We start from the raw sequence: 23,504 nt of genomic DNA on the forward strand, positions 1-23,504 counted from the left end.
CTGAGAAATAAATCACTGACTAATTGCATCTCACATTTGTGATGGTAATTGTAGTTTGGGATGATTTTACATTATTTAGGTCTATGAAAGTAAGATTAAAACATTGTCATAAATGATTACACTAAAGGGCATCAGATGGAATCGAAACAATACAATGAAAAGGGTAGTTTTTGCTTGAAGGCATTATTCTGAGTACTGTATATGGCTCTCATGGTATTCCTAATGTTTTACCCTTTGGGGTCAGAGCAATTACAGCAATTCTCCATGGAACTAATATTTTTCTCTGCTTCATCATTTCAATGTACCTGTATTTAAAATGTTGCAGTATCATCATATGTGCAGATAGGAAGGTCTTGTACTTTACCTGAAGGTTTAACATGAATTCATTGTATGAATCTTTCGTGACAGTTAGTTTTTAACTTTTTGACATGTATTTTTATATTGGCAATGTCATCATGAATGACAGCTTATGGTATCTCATCTGTAAAGAAACAGGGAAGAAAAGACTCACACATAGTACTAAATGTTGTGTCTTATAGCAATAAGATTCTTGAGTGTATTGGTAGTATACCATTAACCCCAAATGAGAGGATAATGTCTACGTATCTATCATCAGAGTGGATTAAAGTGATTCTCATTTAATTAGATATCTATATTGGGATCATACTTTCAGATAAAAACCAGCTTATGTATCATATAAGATGGATGCAATAACCTAAAACTGTATTAATCAAACTCAGTAACATAAAAAAATGTGATTAAAGGCTCCTGTTTTGTTGCCATAAATCTTTTATGATAGTGGGCCTGATTCTGTAGCTCCACCTCATATACAATTTATTGACTTGAGAGGAAAGTGTATTTAGATTTGGTTTTGTTTTTAATTTAATTTTAATGTTAAAAGTGATAAAAAAGATAATTGTACATGGTTTATTCACAGATGATTTCATGGTAAAGTGAGGAATATTATAACAAAGTCTAAACATTCCATAAAATTCTATGGCATGTGATTGTTTTCTCTGTTAAGATAATCTAATACTGCAGTTAATGTAGTGAATGTTCCAAACCTCATTCACATCTCATACCAGTGGAAAGCAGAGGTAATGTCAATAAACTCATAGTAAAACAGGTGTGAGAGGAGAATCATTCTTCAGTGTGTATGTTTAATCCTGGTTTCACATTATGTTGGTTTTCCTCAATAGACAGTAGGTATCACTTTATTTTATTATGCAGCTATTCCTACTGGGGCAGATCCAGAGTGGGTGCAGTGGTGCAGCCTCACCCCCCTTGGATTCTTGCTCCACCCGATGCCTGAAAAAAACTGCCTGAGAAGGGCAGTGGCATTTTTATTCAGGCGGTGCTGAGGGAGTCAACTGACTTCATGGTTTCTTATAATCTATCTGGTTCCTGCTAATCTCTCTTCACTCCAAGGTGTTAATGGCCCTGTTCTTGTTAATGGTCTTGACATTCCAATAATCAAGCTATACTTTCTTCTGCAATTTGGCTGTTAGCCATTCCTTATAATGCCTCTCTTCCATTTCATAGATTTCATAGACATTAGAGCTGGAAGGGACCTTGGAAGGGATCTTGGAAGTCCAGCCCCCTGCCCCAGGGACAGGAAGTCAGCAGGGTCATAAGATCCCAGCAAGATAAACATCCAAATGTCTCTTGAAGGCATTCAAAGTAGGTGCTTGAACCACCTCCGGCAGCAGTCTATTCCACATCTTGGGGGCTGGGACAGTAAAGGCGTTCTTCCTTATGTCCAGCCTTAAACAGTCATGGAGGAATTTGTGACCACTTGATCTTGTCATCCCTTGGGGTGAACAGACATTCCCCCAGATCCTGGTGAGCACTCCTGATAAACTTATAGGCGGCCACCAGATCACCCCTGAGCCTGCACTTTTCCAGGCTAAAGAGTCCCATGGCTCTCAGCGTCTCATCATAAGGTCTGTATTCCTGACCTCTGATCATGCGTGTGGCTCTCCTCTGAACTCTTTCAAGCTTCTCCACATCCTTTTTGAATTGTGGAGCCCAAAATGGACGAAGTACTTCAGCTGTGGCCACACCAAGACCAAGTACAATGGAAGAATGATGTTTTGGGATTTGCTTAAGAAGCATCTATGGATGGAAGCCAGCATTTTGCTCGCTTTACTAGCTGCAGCATCACATTGATGGCTCATGTTAATCCTGTGGTCAATCATGACTCTCAAGTCCCTTTCGTCCATAGTGCTAGCCAGTGTAGCACTGCCGAGCCTATAAGCATGCTGCAGGTTTTTCTTCCCAAGGTGGAGAATCTTGCATTTTCTGGTGTTAAACACTATCAGGTTCTCATCCACCCATTTCCTGAGTCTATAAAGGTCAGCCTGGATTGCCATCCTGTCCTCAGGTGTGGGCGCTTTACTCCAAAATTTGGTGTTGTTGGGAAACTTAGTCAGTTTGCTGATGACATAGACCAGCAAACTGTTTTTATCTCTAGCTAAAAATCTTACTGCAGGTATAGTAATATTAACTCAGGTGAATACAAGTCCAGTGTGGAAATGACCGACAGTGAAGTGTTGGATGCAATGTCAAGAGACTCAAGAAGGCTAGTTTTTTGTTTTGTGAATATGAATAAGAGATGTATATTTACCTATAATTACTATAGGACTAATAACACAATATATTTACTGCTAGGCCCCTACCATATTATTAAATAAATCTTGTATCTCTTTAGCTGGAGAAAAATATGGGTTGTGTTATATTTGATTATGCATCACACCATCTGCACCTCCCCCTTTCTAAATCTTATATCCACCTGTGATTCCATCTGAACAGCTTTCAAAATATTAATACATGTTTGAGGTGTGAAAGTAATGTCTGCCCTATGAGAAAATAATTAGGTCAGCAGTATTACTTAAAAGACTGCATTGTCAACCTTGTGCATGATCTGACTATCCTGCACACCAATGGTTCTGTATAGTAGCATAACTAACAGTGGATGAGGGGGATTGAGCTCCAGATGCTGCCAAAGTGGGGACACAAGAACAGAATTAGAAGTGCTCAAGACTTTGGCACCTATAGCCCCTGGCATCACAGAGCGGCTGGAAGTGGCCAGAAACCAGCAGGCAAGGAAGCTCAAGGCCCCAGAGTGGGAAGTATTGTGTGTCAGAGAGGGAGCCTGCAACCTAGTGTTTAATCCTGCCACTGAATTAGACAATTAGATGCTAGAGCTCCCACTGTATACCCCATGACCGTGAGCTCCTAGCCACTTTCTGCTGCACCACACTGACACAAGGCCATAACTTCTAGAGCCTGGATCCCCTCTGCCAGGTATGCCTCTGCTGCCCAAGGCACTGAAAATACTAGTTACATCCCTGGATCTATAGAGTAAAAAGAAAAAAAAGAAGCTTTCCCTACCAACTGCAGCATGGTGGTAAAACAGAATTGCAATCTCCACCACAGCCAGAGAACAATAATAATAGATAGTAAGTTTGTCACATGGAGCACGTTACCTGTTTGCTTCTCTAATTTAAATCCAGAGAAACCCTTTGCTGAAATAAAATTGACTTTCTTACCATCTCCTGCCAGGCACAGTAATACTATCAATAAAGCATCTACTCTGGCCTCTAGCTTGGGGAAACTAGCTGTTTATCTGCTTCTTACTGCAAAGTTTACTTACTGCAAAGTTTACTATGGAGCAAAATCTGAGGTAATTTACCCCATGGTAAGAAGAGACAGGATCCACCTGAAGAAGACAGGGAAGGGCTTCTATGTAGACAGGCTTGCTAACCTAGTGAGGACGTATTTAAACTAGGTTCACTTGGGGATGGAGACCAAAGCCCTGAGGTAAGTTGGGGAGTGGATGACCTGGATGAAGCACAAAAATGAGGTGGCAATGAGAGGCCCTCTCATTCTTCCTGAGTAAGGCAATCAAGTAGTTATATCAGTTGTCTGTACACAAATGCATGGATCTTGGGAAATATGCAGGAAGAATTGGAAGTCCTTTCACAGTCATGGAACTATGACATGACTGAAATAAGTGGGTGCATCTATATGAGATGTTTAAAGTGCAGTTGGCTAATTAACTGTGCAGTAAACATATGTGTCTACACATGTACCCCCTATTAGACTGGAGCAAACTATTTACTCTGTAGCAGAATAGTACTTGTAAATACAAAAATTATCCTGCTGCAGAGTAAAAAACTCCACAGCAGTGCATGTGTAGACACTGGAGAGGCTGACTGGGCATGAGGATGCTTCAGTGTGGAGAATACCTGCCAGAAAGCCCTGCACTGAAGCTCCCTCATGCCCAGCCTGAAACTGCACAGCAGGTTGAGCCAGGGGGAGCATACCCCTATGGCCCCCTCCCAGGCAGGGATGCTTAGCCCCAGCTCCATATGCTGCATGACCCTCTGGCTTAGGGTCAGATGGGACAGTAAAAAGGTGATGTCATGATCAGTGTCTGCCATAGACCAGGGGACCAGAAGGATAAGGTAGATGAGGCTTTCTTCAATCAGCTAGATGAAGTTTCCATATCACAGGACCCAGTTGTCATAGGGGCCATTAATCACCCTGATGTTTGCTGGGAGGGCAACACCGAAGGCAACCCAGGAAGTTTTTAGAGAGCGTTGGGGACAGCTCTCTCATGTAAGTGTTGGAGAGGCCAACTAAGACCAACAATATTCTTGACCTGATGCTCAAAACAGGAAAGAATTGATGGGGAATGTAGAAGTGGATGGCACCTTGGGCACCAGTGACCACAAGATGATTGAGTTCAGGATCCTGAGGAAAGGAAGGAAGGAAAACAGCAGAGTAAGGACCCTGGACTGCAGAAAAGCAGCCTTTGACTCCTCAGGGAACTGATGGGCAGGATCCCCTAGATGGCCAGTCTGAGGGAAAAGGGAAACAGGAGTCCAGGAGAGCTGGTTGTATTTTTAAGAATCCTTACTGAGGGCAAAGAAACTGATGCACAGGAAAAGTAGCAAGTACGGAAGACCAGTTTGACTTAGCAGGGGATTTTTTCATGAGCTAAATAAAACACAAAAAAGATGTCAAGAAGTGGAAACTTGGACAAATGTCTAGGGAAGAGTACAAAAGTATTGTTTGGGCATGCAGAGATGAAATCAGGAAGGCCAAAGTGCCACTGGAGTTGCAGCTAGCAGGGGAATATGAAGAGTTACAAGAAGGGTTTCTACAAGTGTACCAGCAACAAGAGGAAGATCTGGTATAGTTTCAGACCCTTACTGACTGGGGGAGGCAACCTAGTGACAGATTGTGCAGAAAACCTGAAGTACTCAGTCTTCACCTTTTATCTCAGTCTTCACAGGCAAGCTCATCTCCTGTAGCAGAAAGCCCCCTTTGTACATTTCCCTTCTGGACATTAATATAAGAGAAGCCCCTTCTTGCCTGCAAATTGCACCCTGCCCCCCATCCATTTTCTGCATTTCTTTTTCCTTGTAAGTACTGGCAGAGACCTAGTACACTCATTGAATAGGTATGGCAAGGCTCAGAGCAAGCCAGAAAGCTAAGGTGGCTTTCTGTAGGAGAAATCTACAACCTACATCTATACAACCTACACCTATATCTATATGTAAACCATATCAATTAAGCTCAGTGTCACTAAAGAAAACAAAAGAACTAAAATATCCACTTCAAAGACTGTAAATATATCCTGGTGCTAACCTAACTCACTTATTGTTCCCTGTGTTTGATCCTCACTACCTCACAGTGCACTTTTATATTTCATTTGTCTTATCTTTACTCTGGCATTCACTATTTTATATTTTATACCTTTTAACTTTTAACAAATGCATTTTTCTTTAAAGTAAAGAAGGAATTACTGGAACTAGGTTTCAATTAGTGAGTGTGTAGCAAAACCCCCAGTTTTTCTTTCTTTTTTTTCTTTTAAAATGCATTCCCTCCCCTTCCCAAACCATTTCTGACTTTTTCTCTCCCTCTCTGTTCCCTAGATAAGTATAAGTGAGCTCAGACTTAGGATAAGCTTTAAACATTTTTATTTTGGTAGCAAGTTTTTGGTTTTGGATATCCAGTTTTATATTGTATTATTATTAGGTTTGTATTAATTTTTACTGTTGTATATTGTATTGTTATCATTTTTGTATTGATTTTGTTTCATATGGATATTGTATGGTTTAGGCCTGTGTTTGTAAGTAAACCAAAGTCATGTCAAGTTTCCATTTTATATGTCTTTTGTCCTCTCCCTGGGCATCCCATGTTGCAACAATATGATTCATTGTACCCCTCCCATGTAAATTGGTTCCCCAATGAATGAGAAATGATTGGGAATGATTCAAATACCTCTACTGAATGGCCTGTAATGACTGGGCCATCACCTCGCATTGATTCATCCAGGAACCATGGACCTCACCCAGGAACAGACAAGACCAGCATTTGAAAGACAAAAGACCCTGCAGAACCAGCAACTCGACCATTGTACCCCACCAGTACAGACACCCAAAACTGCACATCCCTGCATGCAACATGCATGCTCAGTGTGCCAAAGGCTGACCCTTGCCTGGGCATGCCTCCTGTCACTAGGGTTACACATGGCCTGCCCCTATAAAAAGGGGCAATGAAGAAAGACCCAGTGGGAATGCCATTTCTATCCGGACCAGACCAGCTTCACATCACCTATCCACCCCAGAGGCCCTGCCAGTGAGCCCCTCTGGACAACACCAAGCTGAAGGAGACCCTGACTGGCCATCAAGGATCAACATCCAGCCTGGGATAGGTAGATATTTATTACCTACACACCTCCTCCTACAATTGGAACTCTTTCTCTGTCTCTCTCTCCTCCTGGACTTCAGTGGACTTCACCCCCTGCACCAAGCCTCTCTAACACCTGCTGCCATTGTGTGTGTGTTTATGTGTCTGCGTGTGTGGTTGCAAAGGAACCAGTTTGACATTGTCACCATCTCCCTTGTTCAATAAAGCCATTGTCATTTGCAACCCCGGGTCAGGTCATGTTTTACAGAATACCAGTCCTTTCCCTATCTTAAATTCCAGCTTCATTCTCTCTCAGCTCCAGTCCCCACCCTCTCTGCTAGTTTTCCGATCTCCTCCCAATTCCATCTCCCCTTTTCTCTGAGCTCTCAGCCTCTCCTTGCTTTCCTGCTGCCTCTCAGCCTCCCCTTCTCCTACTGCCTTTTCTCTGTGACTTTCTGCTGCCCTACCACCTGCTGTTTTTCCTGTGATTTTCTGCTGTCTGACTCTCTGTTTTCAGGCTTCCCCCACACATTCTGTAGTCCTCTCCCCCCACCCCTGCAGCTTCCCAGCTTCTCTTAGCTGTCCTGCAGTTTTCTCCAGCAGCTGGAGCCTTTCTCTAGTTTCCAGCACCTACTGCAATTCCCTGAAACTTGTCTAGCTGTCCCAGAGCCATCCTCTGGCTCTCCACACCCACAGCCCCTCTTTAACACCCACACTTACCCTTAGTTCCACTTTCCCTCTCCCCACCTACCTTTTCAGCTCCACTGTAGCTCTAGCTGCAGTCCCAGCCTCTGTGCCAGCATTGCTTCCCTGTTCTGCAGGCTTTGGGCATTGTCTTTTAATCAATTAAGAAGGCGTCTGGGAATGCCTGATTACCAAAAAGGTGGCGTACACCCGGTGGAAGTGGGGTGCTATCTCCTCTGCTTGGGCCTGTAGGGGGGGTGTCAGGAAAGCTAAGGCAGACATAGAGCTAGGACTAGCATCCAAGATCAAAGTCCTTTTTCAAATATATAGTGAGGATGAAGAAGGCACCAGGAAATGAGGGGCCCCTGCAAAATATGCTGGGCAATCTGGTGGTTATGCCACAGGAGAAAGCAGACCTCTTTAACCAATTTTTCACCTCCTTTTTCTTGTGCAGGAACCGGAACTTCCCCACCAGGATGCAAGACGGACATAAGAGGAATGCCGCCAGACCTCAGCTTGGGGAGGACCGGGTTAGAGAGCTTCTGGAGGGGCTGGACGTGTTCAAATCAGCTGGTCCAGATGCTCTCCACCCCAGGGTGTTGAGGGAGCTGGGCCCTTGGCACAGCTTTACGAGTGCTCGTGGTGCTTGGGCCAGGTGCCAGATGATTGGAAGATAGCCAATGTGGTCCCCATCTTTAAAAAAGGGAGCAGAGAGGACCCAGGCAACTATAGGCCTGTCAGTCTTACCTCAACCCTAGGGAAACTCTTTGAGAAGATCCTCAAGGAGCACATCTGTGATCAGCTGGCTTCAGGGATGATGCTAAAGGGCAACCAGCACTGTTTCATTAGGGGTAGGTCATGTCAGACCAACCTGATTGCTTTTTATGATCAGGTCACAAAAACATTGGGTGCAGGTGTCGCCATGGATGTAATCTTTTTGGACTTCAGCAAGGTTTTTGAAACCATCTCCCACCCCATCCTCATTAAAAAACTAGGCGACTGTGGCATTGATGCCTACACAGTCAGATGGATTGCAGATTGGCTTAAGGGTTGTACTCAGAGGGTGGTGGTGAATGGGTCATATTCAACCTGGGGGGAAGTGGGCAGTGGAGTCCCCCAGGGCTCGGTCCTTGGGCCTGTGCTGTTCAATTTCTTCATCAGCAATTTGGACAATGGGGTGAAAAGCAACCTGTTTAAATTCACTGATGACACCAAGATTTGGGGTGAGGTGAGCATGCTAGTAGGGAGGGAAAGACTGCAGCAAGACCTGAACAGATTACAGGGGTGGGCTAACAAAAACAGGGTGTGTTTCAATACTGACAAGTGCAGGGTGCTGCACTTGGGCAGTAGTAACCAGCAGCACACTTATAAGATGGGAAACTCCCTTCTTGAGAGCATGGAGGCAGAAAGGGATCTTGGAGTCATTATTGGCTCCAAGATGAACATGGGCCGACAATGCAAGGTCACGGTTGGCAGGGCTAACCGGACCTTGTTGTGCATCCACAGGTGCATCTCAAGTAGGGCCAAGGAGGTGAACCTCACCCTCTTCATGACACTGGTCAAGCCACAGCTGGAGTACTGTGTCTAGTTCTGTGTGACCCACTTCAGGAGGGATGTGGACAACATTGAGAAGGTCCAGAGGAGGGCCACCCACATGATCCAGGGACAACAGGGCAGATCCTACAATGAGAGACTTCAGGACCTGAACCTGTTCAGCCTTCACAAGAGAAGACTGAAGGGGGACCTGGTAATCATCTATAAACTCACTAGGGGGGACCAGAAGGGTTTGGGAGAGACCTTGTTTCCCCTAGCGCCCCCTGGCATAACAAGGAATAATGGTCACAAGTTGTTGGAGAGTAGGTTTAGATTAGACATCCATAAGAACTACTTCACAGGGTGGCTAGGATCTGTAACCAACTTCCAAAGGAAGTGGTGCTGGCTTCTACCCTGGGGGTCTCTAAGAAGAGGCTTGATGGCTACCTGGCTGGGGTCTTTGAGCCCGGTTTTTCTCCTGCCCAGGTAGGGGGTCGGACTTGAAGATTTACAAGGTCCCTTCTGACCCTACTTCCATGATTCTATGAATTAACCTTAAGTTACCCCCGAGCCTCAGTTCTTCAGCCCAGGCCCCTCCAGTCTACTGGTTCTAATCCTGGTCCCTGTGACTTTCATTTCCAGCAACTTTCACTCCTTACACTTCTCCTTCCTTACCTTAACCTTTCCCCGAGTATCCCAAGTAAACCAAGCACATACATACATATCACAATACCCAACTTAGGAACTCACTTGTGTGTACGTGTGGGTGGGTGGTATGGGTGTCAGTTAGTGAATACACACACACACACACATATATATACACACACATATCACTTTGTGTGTGTGTGGTAAATGAATTAGTAATTCAAATATGTGTATTGGATGTGCAGGTGTTGGTAACTGCTAACTGATTCTGTCTAAATTTGGTGTGTGTAGCGTGTATGGGCTTAAACTGGTGATAGGTGTGCATGAAATAGACTAGTTATTTTGAATATGTCTGTATCCGAGTTGCTAGTGTGAGTGTGTATGCCTAGTAGGAGTGTATGCGCCTAGTGGGTGTAAGTATGCTTAATTGATTTTTATGTGTGCATGTGCAATCGTACACCACACCCTCCTGTCTAACAGACCAATATTGAGATCCTGAGCATTGGCCTGACCCCTCAGGGCAACAAGTGCAGATGTGTGTGTGCACGTGTGTGTTTGTGTGTGTGCGTGTCCACGTGCACTAAGATAACCAGTACCCCCCATAATTCAAAATTTGCATTTATGATTTTATTGGTAATTTCACATCCCATCCAATAAACTAGCATTTATGATGATCCTGAGAGTTTGTCCTTTGCAGCCAACAGGTCAATGGTTCCAAAACTGTGGTACGCATACCACCAGTGGTACACAGACAACTTGTGAGTATTATGTGGAAGGATGGGGGGAGGGGTGCAGCAGCGCACAAACACACAGCCCAGCCACGTGTGCAGTAGACCCCAGCAGGTGTGTTGGGGGGAAGGGGCGGAGGGGCAGATTGAGGCACCCACACTAAGGGAGGGAGTGGGGCACGGGCAGTAATGAATGGGACCCCAGAGGGGAGGGGGGATGCTGGGAGCCCTGGGCAATTTGTCCACAGATGCAGGGAAGGGGGGATCCCACCACTGTGCATGCCCCGGGGTAGGCACTGGAGGGACCTTCCCCCTGGGTTTGTGCACGGGGCAGAGGTGGCTGCCAGTGCCTCATGGCTGACCTAATGCCATGTACCTTCTGTGCACTACTTGCTCGGCAGTGGAAGGCACATAGCATTGCGTGTGACTCCCGAGGTGCAGAGCCCAATGGCAGTGCCTCCACCTTGCACATAAATCTAGGGAGCAGGTGGTCCCCTTGCCTACCCCTGGGTGCACACAGAGGCAGGGCCTCCCATGCCCCTGGAAAGGCCCAGGTTGCCCAAGGAAGGGCTGGGGCAGGCAGGCAGGCGGGGTGACCAGCTGCACCTTAGGTGGAACCTGGATGGGCCTATGAAGCTCTATGGGGGGACTCTTGGCCAAGGCAGGATGCCTGGCAGTGGTGGGGGTGGGGGTGGGGTTTGGCTCTGGTCTCGGCTTCCCTATGCACCAAGCAGAGTGCAAGCGGGAAAGCTGGCTCCACTGCAATGGCCTGGCTGGCACAGATGCCCCAGCTTGCCTGAACCCCAGCCTTGCTCACCCACAGTTCCCCTCAATGGGCCGGGGCTGGGGCCACTGTGCCCCGCCCTCATGTACCTGCGCAGCCCAGGCCAGGCTCCACCTCCAGTGCCACTGGGCACCCCAGCTACAGACTCTGTGGAGCCCTGGGGAAGCCCCCGCTCTCTGCCCCACCCCTGCTCTCCTCCAACTGCCACCTTCCCAAGATCTGTCTGGGTCAGCCTGCCCATAGTATTTCCCCTGCATCTGCTCTCCTCGTGCCTCTCTCCCTCTCTCTTTTTTCTACCTCTAAGTCTTCCCTCCCTCTCTTCTCTCTCTTCTCTCTCTTCTCTCTCTCTTCCTCTTCACTCTTTCTTCCCTCTTCTCTCTTTCCTTCTCTCCTCTCTTCTCTCTCTTCTCTCATGACTTCCCCCTCTCTCACCTCTCTTCCCCCCTTTCTCTCTTCCACCTGCTCTTCCCCTCCCTCTCATCACAGCATAATTAACAGAAAAGATCACACAAGAAGAAAGATAGTATATGAAGTTTTATTTATTGTCACCAGGTTTAGAATTTTTAGAAAACCTGGTATTTACTGTAAAAAAAAAGAGCAATATTTATGATTATTAACGTATTAATATGTAGTGCATCCTGCCATGTACCTTCACCCCAGTTTAGTTTTTCTAGTACACCCACACTCTAGCACCTTACAGGGTACACATTGCAGTTTTTTCCATAGTCTGGCCAAAAATGTTGCCTAGCTCTGTTTTACACTGTATTTTTCCGAATTTACAACTGTTTTACATGACTACTATAACTGATAAAACAATGTTTTATGATTACTAAATATTTTGATGCTGTTTTAATACATAGGCTATTAGCTATGTGTATGAAAAAATTGCTGGTGGTACTTAAGGCTGCATCATTTTAAACGGGTGGTATTCAGTCTGTCAGAGTTTGGGAACTGCTGACCTAGATTACTGCACCTAGCATCACAGTTTGGGGAGAAGGTGAGCAGCTGGCACAGGTCAAAGAACAGGTGAGGGACTATTTTGAAAATCTTTACATATACAAGTCAGTGAAACCAGCTGGAATACACTCAACAAAGTTGGCTGATGTGATTGCAGAACCACTGGTCATTATCATTATCTTTGAAAATGCATGAAAATGGGGATAGATCCTGGATGACTGGAAAAGGGCAAATTTAGTGCCTATCTTTAAGAAAGGGAAGGAGGAGGATCCAGGGGACTACAGTCTGGTCAGCCTCACCTCAGTCCCTGGAAAGATCTTGGAATATGTCTTCAATAAATCTATTTCTAAACACTTAGAGGAGAAGAACGTGATTAGGAACAGTCAGCACTGATTCACCAAGGGCAAGTCATGCCTGACCAACCTGATTGGCTTCTATGACATGATGACTGGCTCTGTGGATGCAGAAGAAGCAGTGGATATAATACACGTTGACTTAAGTAAGACTTTTGATACAGTGTCCCACAATATTCTTTCAAGCAAGCTAAAGAAATACAAGTTGGATGATTAGATTATAAGGTGGATACAGAGCTGGCTGGATCTTCAGGCTCAAAGGGTAGTAATTAATGGCTCAATGTCTAGCTGGCAGCCAATATCAAGTGGAGTGCCCTAGAGGTTGGTCCTGGGGCTGGTTTTGTATAATATCTGTAATCCATCTGGAAGATGGTATGGTATGTACCCTCAGCATGTTTTCAGTTGACACCAAGCTGGAGAGAATAATAAATATGCTGGACGGTAGGGCTGGAGCACATGACTTATGAGACGAGGCTGAGAGAACTGGGCTTAATTAGTCTAGAGAAGAAAAGACTGAGGGCAGATTTAATAGAAGCCTGAAGGGTGGTTCCAAAGAGGGTGGAGCTAGACTGTTCTTAGTGGTGGCAGATGACAGAAAAAGGAGTAACGGGCTCAAGTTGCACATAGGTAAGTTTAGATTAGACACAAGGAAAAAGTTTCTTACTTGGAGAGTAGTGAAGCACTGGAACAGGTTACCCAGTGAGGTTGTGGAATCTCCATCCTTTGGAGGTCTTTAAGAGCTGGATGATATACTTTGGGATGGTCCTGCTTTGAGGTGGGGTTTGGAGTAGATGACCTCCTTAGGTCCCTTCCAACCCCAATTTTCTATGATTCTGTGGTAATTATATCATGTGTCCACATTTTCAATGTAATTGAACTTGTTCCTTCTAGTGTGTGCACACAATATTTACTGAAATGATAATTTTTTAAAATTCCATCATGAGCTATGAAGATTATTATTATAGATTGGATTTTATTCCATTTAAAGTAAGCTGTGTTTTCCAACTGTTGACTCTGCCAAACTGACTAGGATCTGAAGGTTCAGTTGGTGTCAGTGTTGTATGGATACCCTTAAGATTGCCATGTAGAAGTTATTACACTGGCCCATGGAGTGCAGGAGGGAACAACAGATCAGTAGGCTAGGAAGGCTCTCTGAATAAACAATCATTAACATTTTATAGGTTTAATTCCTTGGTCTTTTGAGACTAACATAAGTCTGAGGATTCTGGAAATGGTAGACTTTTACTGGTACTCTGTGAGTCAGACTATAACCCAACTCCTTCTTTCTGAGCTGCATATTGAATAAGAATAAAATATACTACAAACTTATTTCTGTCCCTGGTACAAGAAGCTATAGCTCAAAGTAGAGTTGCATGGCAGCAGACTTACTGAGTAACAAGGGGTAGGGGCATTTCTGTATGGTTAATTTTAAAACCAAGGGGCAGTTCAACAACCACTATTGTGTGGATATTGCTACAGAGTTCCAACTGGAAAACTGTCTATCACATACTTCAGTGGCACACAGCAAGGACCCACTTTCCAGCAGAGTTACCTAGAGTAGCTAGATCCTTGCTGCTGCAGCTCCATCTGGGAAGACTCCTATGAAATAAACTCCATCAACAACTTCAGCAAAATGACTTAAGCAGGTAGAGAGGAATGGTTCTGCTTGCCCTTCTAGGAATGAATCCCGAAGTAGTTTAGGTTGATGCAGAGATGTTGTTTGTATTTCACTCTACCAGCAAGACTGAATTTAGGTCCACGGAAAGAAATTAACTCCCATCAACCTCTCCAGTCAATTCATAGATCTCTCTGAAGTTATTCTTTAAGGGGTTTATACACATGGTTTGGGGGTGGGGGTGGGGGACGACACTTTAATTAGAGTGCCCAGAGCATCTCATATATCAGCATCCCCACACTTAAAAAATGGTGGTGGGGACACTTTAACTAAAGCTCATTGAATGAACTTTTGTTAAAGTGCCCTCACCTCCATTTTTAAGCACAGGTGCACTGATACATGAGGAACTGGTCTGCATAAGTGCCATGCTTCAGCAGACTTGAGTAGTTGAATCTGCTCTTATGCTCTGTAATTATAGTGCATTGGAGCAGCCTCACTGCTCATGTCTAGGTGCCCTTAGGTACTACCCAGCCTTACCTCCCGCCTAATTTCAGGCAAACACAGCTAACCACCTTCCCAATCCTATTAAGTCTTTCATTACGTTTCAAGTACTGCTCTGTGCTTTTGTCAATGGAAACTCATTTATGTCCCCTTTTTCTTCAGGTTCAATATATGTTGTATTACATGATATCACATGATATGCACAAAAATATTCCCAGAATAAGACAATGGAGAATTAACCTTTTCCCTACTTACCAGAATATACACAACAGTTTTACAAGAACATCACCCTGCTTATCAAATGCATTGTGAATCAAACAAGTGCCTTTAAAAAAAGATGGTCCATAGACAGTAAAGATCCCATGGTAATTTTCAGCAGAATAAGCTCCTTAGGAAAAATATTTACCCTGCAATTCACTTTCTTTCCTTTTTCACCATATTAGTTCTTTGTGAATGTAGGACAGATCTTCAAGTGGTATAAATCAGCCTAACTCCATTAGCTTCAGTGACAATGCACCAATTTATATCAACTGAGCACCTGGCCCTAAATTTTGGTGAACAATCTTGGAATTCTTTGGGGTGGCTCTAAATATATATAAAATACTTAGCATGTATGTTATTCCATAATTCCATAGATTTCATAGATTTTTAGGGTCACAAGGGACCTCAGTATATCATCGAGTCTGATCCCCTGCCTTGGGCAGGAAAGAGTGCTGGGGTCAGGTGACCCCATCTATGTGTTTCTCTAGTCTCCTCTTAAAGACCTCCAAGGAAGGGGAGAGCACCACCTCCCTTGTAAGCCCATTCCAGATTTTGGAAACTCTCACCATAAAGAAATGTTTCCTAATATCTAATCTCAATCTGTTCTCTGTCAGTTTATAGCTGTTGTTCCTAGTAACCCTAAGGAGTGCCCTGGTAAACAAAGTATTCCCTATTCCTTGCTGCCTCCCCTCCCTCCCCAGTGAAGCTGTAGATGGCCACAAGATCCCCTCTTAGCCTTCTTTTTTGGAGGCTAAAGAGATTCCGGTCTCTCCATCTCCCCTCATAGGAACTTACCCACAGGCCATTAACCATATGAGTAGCCCTCCTCTGGACCCTCTCAAAGTTATCCACATCCCTCTTGAAGTCCGGTGCCCAGAACTGGATGCAGTACTCCAGCTGCAGTCTTACCAATGCCACATAGAGGGAAAGTATCACCTCCTTAGACCTGTTCATGATGCACCTTGTAATGCATGAAAGAGTATAGTTGGCTTTACTTATCACTTCATTACATTGACAACACATGTTCATTTTGGAGTTGACTATGACTCCAAGATCCCTTGCTGGTGCTGTGTTGCTTAGAAAGTCCCCTCCCAGTCTGTAGGTGTATTGGTGATTCTTTCTCCCTAGATGTAGCACTTTGCACTTTTCTTTGTTAAACTGCATCCTATTCTGTTCTGCCCACTTTGCCGATCTGTCCAACTCCACCTGAATCCACTACCTGCCTTGCAGTGGGTTTACTCTGCTCCATAATTTGGTGTTGTCCATGAATATGGACAAAGTGCTTTCCACACCCTCATCCAAGTCACTGCTGAAGATATCGAACAGCACTGGTCCAAGGACTAGACGTTGGGTAACTCCACTGCCCACACTTTTCCAGGTCAGAAATGACATGTCTACCACCATCCTCTGGGTAAGCCCCAGAAGGCAATTCTCCACCCACCTGACCATGTAATAATCTACATCACAACCACTTAATTTATTCGTAAGAATGGGATGCAACACTGTATCAGGGGCCTTTTTAAAATCCAAGTAAATGACATCTACCGCAACTCCTGCATTTAAGCATTTTGTGATCTGGTCATAAAAAGAAACAAGGTCAGTCAGGCAGGATCTACCTGCTATGAAGCCATGCTGGTTGCCCTTCAGCATTATTTTTCCTACTGGACTCCCACAGATGTGATCCTTAATATTTTTTTCAAAGGTTTTCCTAAGGAGGTGAGGCTAACCAGCCAATAGTTACCCAAATCATCCTTTCTCCCCTTCTTGAAAATAAGGATCACACCGGCCCTTTCCCAGTCCTCTAAGAACAATCCTGAGCTCCATGAGTGCTCAAACAACTGAACCAGTGATTCTTCAAGGACACTGGCCAATTCCTTCAACACCCTTGGATGAAGATCATCAGGGCCTGCTGACTTAAACACATCCAGCCCCTCCAAATGCCCCTTCACTAGGTCAGTGCTAAGTGTCAGTGGATTGGAGTCCCTCTTGTGCCTGTCTATAGCCCCTTTGGGAAATATGTCTTTATCCATGTTCAGGAATACAGATGCAGAGAACTCATTTAGGAGCTCAGCCTTGTCCTTCCTATCTGTTACTAGTTCTATGTTTGTTTTTGGTACATAGATTATACTGAAAAGCAAAAGAGCTCAGAGTATGCAGCTGGCTGAATTTAATAAAAAAGATGAAAAAATAAAAAGAGTTTTAAAATAGGATTGGAGTGTTTTAATCTTTCATGTGTTTGAGCAGGACTCTGTGCTTAAGAGGTTTGAGTACCCATTATTCTTTTAGTCAATGTGTGCTTAGCTTCCTACCCACTGAGCTCTCTTTGTCATACTTTTTAATTAGGCGATGCCTTTCACTCAGGTAAGACAAGTTTTTAACAACATTTGAAAACATAATTAGCTAGCTAAGGCAATTCTTTAAAAGAAAATTAGCATTCTCATGAGCTCTTTCATCTCAATAAATCTGGCTTTTTTTATAATTATGATTGTAAGGGTTGGGACATTCTGTTGCTGGGTTATTTACTTGTTTCTTTAGGATTTAAGTTTATGACATGTTTTGATCTTTCACATTTGGTAAAATATGTGCAAGCTATCAATGATGTACCTTCCACAAAAGAACATGAACTAATGATTCTAAGCCTTGCTTTAAAATAAGTTACCCAAGCACTTAAGAGATACCTAAATGGCTCTCAAAATTGGAACTTAGGCTCATAAGACAGGCTTTCAGGAAAATGTTTTGCCATCTCCCCTCAAAAGAAGGGGACAACTGAAAAGAATCACAAAATGCACCTGTTAAATATGGACTTAATATCTTAACTGACATGCTATATGACCACATCTTGCCAATGGGACTGATCCAAAGCCCTCTGAAGTCAATGAAAGGGCATTTTATTGATTCACTGAATCTTTGATCCAGGTCCATAATGTCTCCTGGGAATTTCTGAAAAGACCAATGCCAGAACATGTAGAACTAATGCACAGATCTTATATAATAAGGAATGCTATCCTCATGACCATAATCTGTGCCGAAAAATAAAGCCAGGAAACTGCAGCCATCCATTCTTCACATTACTGGAAACAATGTGGTTTACAGAAATATTCCACAGTGAAACCTTTTATATGTGCTTTAAAGCAAAATCATTAAAATTAGTGATGGGTAGCAATTTCCAAGAAATTTTATTTGTACATTGGATGCTATCCCAATGCTTTGAACAGGAACCACCTTTATGTCCAATTCAACACTAATGGGATGTGTGTAATGACAAACAATAAGCTGCTGCCAAATAAAATGTTTACTATGTAATGGATAGCTTTAAAAACATGTACTATCTGTCTGCTTCTATAACTCACTGAATGAAGAACATTAATAGAAGTTTCCTTTACATTTGTAACCCTCACCAGCATGCTAGGCCAGGTGATATGCTGGATTCTGGATCCTCAGGGTGCCAGTAGCCCTGGGAACACCCTCAGGCAGGTCTGCTGACTGAGGTGTCCCTTGGGGAGGTGTGTCCCTCAACCTCACTGCCCAAGAATTTCAACACCCAGCTGGGGCCTCACTGCTAGCTCCCCACTGGCAGATGGAGCAGGGGGTTGGGACCTGTCCCTGACTGGGAAAGTTCCTATCCAGCTCTGGCTTGTGCAGGGATGTCTGCACATTCAGTCTAGAGCTGGCTGGGGACTGCCCAAAATGGGACAGTCCCCAGCCACCTCCTGGCTCCATGTGCAGACTTCCCCATGCAGCCCAGGACTGAGCAGAAACTGTCCCAATTGGGGGGGGTCTCGGCCACCTCCGGGCTGGGCAGGGAACTCTCCCTGTGCAGGGAGCTCCCAGCCACAGGCAACTGGTAGGCAGGGCATGGGGGGGATGTGCCCCCCTGAGATTGGCCCCCAAAACTGGCAGAGGGCCCATTGGTGTACCCCAACTCAGCACCATTCAAGACAGGACCAGGCATGGAGAAGATCCCCACCAGCCTGATTGTATGGCCGGGGACTGCACTTTGCTTCTCTACCCAGCCCCACCCTCCCTGACAGCACTCTGGAGGCTGCAGTGTCAGAGATCACTCCAGCCAACCAGAGCACTGCCCTGCCTCCCTTCACCATGTGGCACCTCCCTCTCCCTCTCTACCTGTAAAGAGCATCCTCCGATCCCCCAGCAGAGGTGCTGTTCCTGTTGCTGGGAGAAAGGTAAGCCTGGGGCTCTTGTGGGTGGAAAGGGTGGCCCAGGAAGGGGTAGTGGTGTGCTGTGTCCCCTCCCCCCCATGTTCTGTGCTCCCCCAGACTCAGGAGGCACCAGTCGCCCATGCTCCCAGCCCCAGTTCCTTGATCATTATTCATTTTACTCATGATTGGAGAAAATTACTGTCCAGTAAGAGTCTGCACATGCAGACGGTGATGCTTACTGTGCAGTAATTTGCACTAATCTCAAGTAAAGCATCTTGTGTAATCTGTTAGAATGACAATATTTGGATCATGGGGAGCACTGGATTTGCAGCTGAAAGAAGGCTTTAATCTGTGGCTCAGCAAAGCTGCTGACCACAAGGCAAAATGATATATCAGAAGTAAGTTTGCAAGATGCTTAGGCAAGTATTTTTTCTAACCATATAGTAGTGTAAGATATATAGCTCTTATATATAAGATTTTGCTTATGAATGCTTATGCTAAGCCAGCCATTTGCTTATGCTAAGTAACCATCTTAACTGTGTCAACCATTTTCAAGTGAGTCTGTGTACGTTTGTGTGCTATAAATGAGCTGAAGTCTTAGGAATGTGGAAGATGGTACAACTTGGTACAAAAAAACAGACTGGAATGTGAAAGATAACATATAACCGGTAACAGAATATAAGACGAACATATGCCAAAAGGTGAATCGTGATTGGTGAAGAAGTTTCCAGGTTTTGGTCAAAGTCTGCCCAGTGACCAAGAGAAGCCAGGTTCATGGTCTGACACATGCACACATAGCAAAAAGGCATGTAAATGAGTGAAATGCATAGGCAATCCCATGCTAATGAAGCAAGCAGTAAACATAGGTGGAGCTTGAGATAGGATGGACTATGGGTGGAACAAAGTAGGGACCAAGGTGGAGTAAATGTTAATGAGCACGAACCAAGGTATATAAATATGGGGAAAAAATAATGTTCAGTGCCGGTCCCCAGTTTGTTGGACCTAGTCCGAAGCTGTCTCCATTTTGAATGAAGCTGTTGTCAAGCAATGTGTGCTGGTGCTTGCTCCCTGAGCAACTGGATCCCAAGCATTGGATCATAGTCTTCCTAGTCATTGAGCGCCGCATGAAGTCAGGGTCTAACATAATTGTACCGAAGTAGAAAGATATGAACAATGAAGATATCTGCAGATAATTTTGAGTAATTTAGAGGGCAATAATCTGGAACACTGATTCTCAGCCAGGAAGCCTTGAGATTCTTTCAAGGATGATGGGGGGGTGCTTCATAATGTTGGCATATGTTAGCCATAGACATGGCTTAGAAGATAAACCCAGAGAGTTCAAACTGGAATCCATCTGGCCAGAAAACATTCTGGCCTGTTGTTGTCTTTCTGAGTCATTTGCAAAGGAAATATTTTTCTACTTTTCCTGTAGCCAAAAAAAAAAGAAAAAGAAAAATGAAATGTAAGACCTGGCATTTGCCAAGGGGATGCCTTGAGTCTAATTAGGGGTGCCGTGATTAACAAGGTTGAGAACCAATGTTCTAGAATAACTAAGGGAATGACACTCACATTTCAGATTTTGGGCTGCGTTCCCTTCTCACCCACAGTGCAGCAATTAAATCCGTGGAGTTGCAGAAATGCAGATGTGGCTATAGGTCTGCTGGAGGGGTGAGTGGCACAGAGCTGCCTAAACTAGCTTGCTGCCACCTGAGGATTCTCTTAGATCCAGATAGCTTTCTGCCTGAGCAGTTCAAAAGAATGATAAAAGGGATCAATGATCTGAGCCATTTCTTACGTTATGAAAATACTCAAGGTGAAAATCCATGATATGCCCGAGGTTTCCTTGCAGTACAGTATTGTATCACTTCATCCAGTGGCGAAAGTATAATGAAGCTTGTACTGCTACCATACAACACAGCTTCTCCATGTAGTTCTCATCCATTCTATTTTGTTTATGTGTCTTGAGTATCAAATAAATCATAGTGCACAGACAGTTTTGGATGAGGTTGGGACTAAATTCAGGTTGCCAAATTAGTGAACACTCAGATACTCTACATTCAGTGCAGCATAAGCAGGTGGCCCATATCAAACACTTTTCCTAATGGACTATATTTTTTGCCTTACAGCTGCTGCTTGGAATGGTGCAGAAACACTAACACTTTGCAAAAAATTGTCTATGCTTTTGTTTATGGTATGGTGTGACATTGTGTTTTGCAATTCATCACCTTTGAAGAACAAATGAAATATATGTATGTGTAACTTTCAAGAAATATGCACTTACTAATGTGAGCTGTGAGCCATGAGATGCTGCTAGGCTAAAGATACCTTCCCACAAAATGCAATATTGATTTTGCTTTAAACCTGGCAACTTTCCATATAACTTGAAATTGCTGAGTTTTTATCCTAATGTTTTCCTGTTTCTTAACAGCTACTGTTGCAGTGACAATGTACTGAAATATAACTTGTCTGCTTGTAAATATGTTCAGTTATGAAAATGCTACATGATTTTAAAAGGAGTTAGCTAATTTAAGCTCTGGAAGCCAAATGCTGGCTGGATTTACATACCCTATTGATGCTACTAACTCAGACTATCAAACGATTCAAACATTTAATCGCAATTAGTTGCAGTATTAAAAAAAATTAGTCACAATTAATTGTGATTTTAATCTCACAGCTAAAACCTCAAAATTATGTGGAGAAAAACTCTATATTATGCAAAATTATGAAGGTAATTTTTATGGTTGGGGTGGGTGTGGTGGGGATTTGTGAAGGTGTGGGGTGCTATGGGTGTGTGGGGGGGGTCTGGAGTCTGGGAAGGGGGAACCCCCATATGACCTGGCAGGATTTAGGGTACTGTGGGTTAGGAATGAGGGACAGCAGCAGGGTTGGGGGGGGTGTGGCTTGGGAGTGAGGGGCAGGTCATGGACCTATCATTTCCTCCCTCACAATCATATTACACCCACAATAGGGGTCCTCTTTTAAAATAAAAATATGTTAACACTACAGGAATATAGCCCCACAGTGTGTACAGCAGTGCCCAGCAGGTAAGTCTGTGAGGGGTAGGGGAAGTGGCAGGGGGTAGGGAAGAAGGGGGGCAAGATTGATGCCCCCCACTATGAGAGAGGGAGTGGGGCAAGGGTGAATGGGACTCCAGGGCTGGGGTAGGAAGTGGGATGGAGGCATGGATGGCTTGTCCAGGTTTGTGGGGGGGTGGGCAGGAGAAGGCTCCCCATCACTGCACACACCCCCAGGGAACATATGGGGGTCATGTGCCCCCTAGATTTCTGTGCGGGGGTAGGCTGCCTGCTGCAGATAAGCAGAGGTAAGCTGCCTGCTGCAGGCTTGGGCTCTGCACCATGCTACCTGGAAGCCGCGCAAAGCTGTTTTATGCCTCCTACCACTGGGCAGGCAGGGGGCACAGTACAGGAAGCATATGGTTCCCAGGGCAAAGGCAAGAGGACACAGAGCTCCAGCCTTTAGTGGGCAGCCCACCTCTTCCCCATGCACAAGTCTGGGGGGGGCACATTCCATCCATATGTCCTCTAGGGGTGCACGCAGTGGTGTGGAGCCACCACCCCCTGCACCCCTTGACAAGTTACCCATGGCTCTGTCCTGCTCCCTGCCCCAGCCCCAAGGTCCATTTATCCCGTCCTCTGCCCCACTCCCTCCCTCACTGTGAGGGCCTCAAAATTCCCCCTCTGCCCCTTTCTTTCCCCCTCCACAGACTTACCTGCTGGGTGCTGTTCTATATGCTATGGGGCTGCGTTTCTGGCCCCATGCATGCTGCGGCTGCATACATGCATGTGGCATTCCAATACGGTGCCAATATAGTGGTGCACCTCTGGTGTGTGTGTGTGTGTGTGTGTGTGTGTGTGTGTGTGTGTGTGTGCTCACGTGTGTATGTGTGTGTTGTTGTTGTTGTTAACAGATTTGTCCATCTCTTTGGGGTATGCTTATTTATTAGAGTTATTTTTCTGGGGTCTCTGGAATTTTATCAATGTACTGCTTGTGTCACTTGTATTTGTATACAGAGCTTATCTGTCCCTTGTGCAAGTCCTTACCCCCCAGTGGAGTTACCTTGCAGGGTTTAGTTTTAATGGGGCTGGGTTCCTCCAGCTATCAAATCAGTTGAACACGTACACACATGCATAGATTAACAGAGCACATCTGAGAGGGCAGGCTTACTCAGCATTCCCAGGCTGATACCCTCATGGGCCCCAGACTCAGCACAGGAATAGAGCATGTCTCAGACGGCAGGGTCAATCAACACTTCCAAGCTGATACCCTCATAAGCCACAGAATCAGTACAGAGCTTAGTTCAGCAGAGTAACAATAAAATGCATTCAGAGCCCCCAGCACAATCAGTGAAGGTACTCCAGGCAGAAAAGAAGAAGGTAAAGTCCCAGTGAAACTGGTACAGCGTTTGGATCCAAGCACCAGAACAGAAACTTGAACTTGGGTAGGGGTTTTTGTAGGGAAATAACAATGGTTCAAGGGAGAACACAAGATTTGTTTATGGATAAATAATGGATCAAGGGAGTATACCAGGGTCGTTTTGTTATGCTGGACAATAGGAGCTGA

This window comes from Crocodylus siamensis, chromosome 2 (genome assembly GCF_052110815.1).
Source record: "Crocodylus siamensis isolate JL-2025a chromosome 2, ASM5211081v1, whole genome shotgun sequence".
Classification (NCBI taxonomy): Eukaryota; Metazoa; Chordata; order Crocodylia; family Crocodylidae; genus Crocodylus; species Crocodylus siamensis.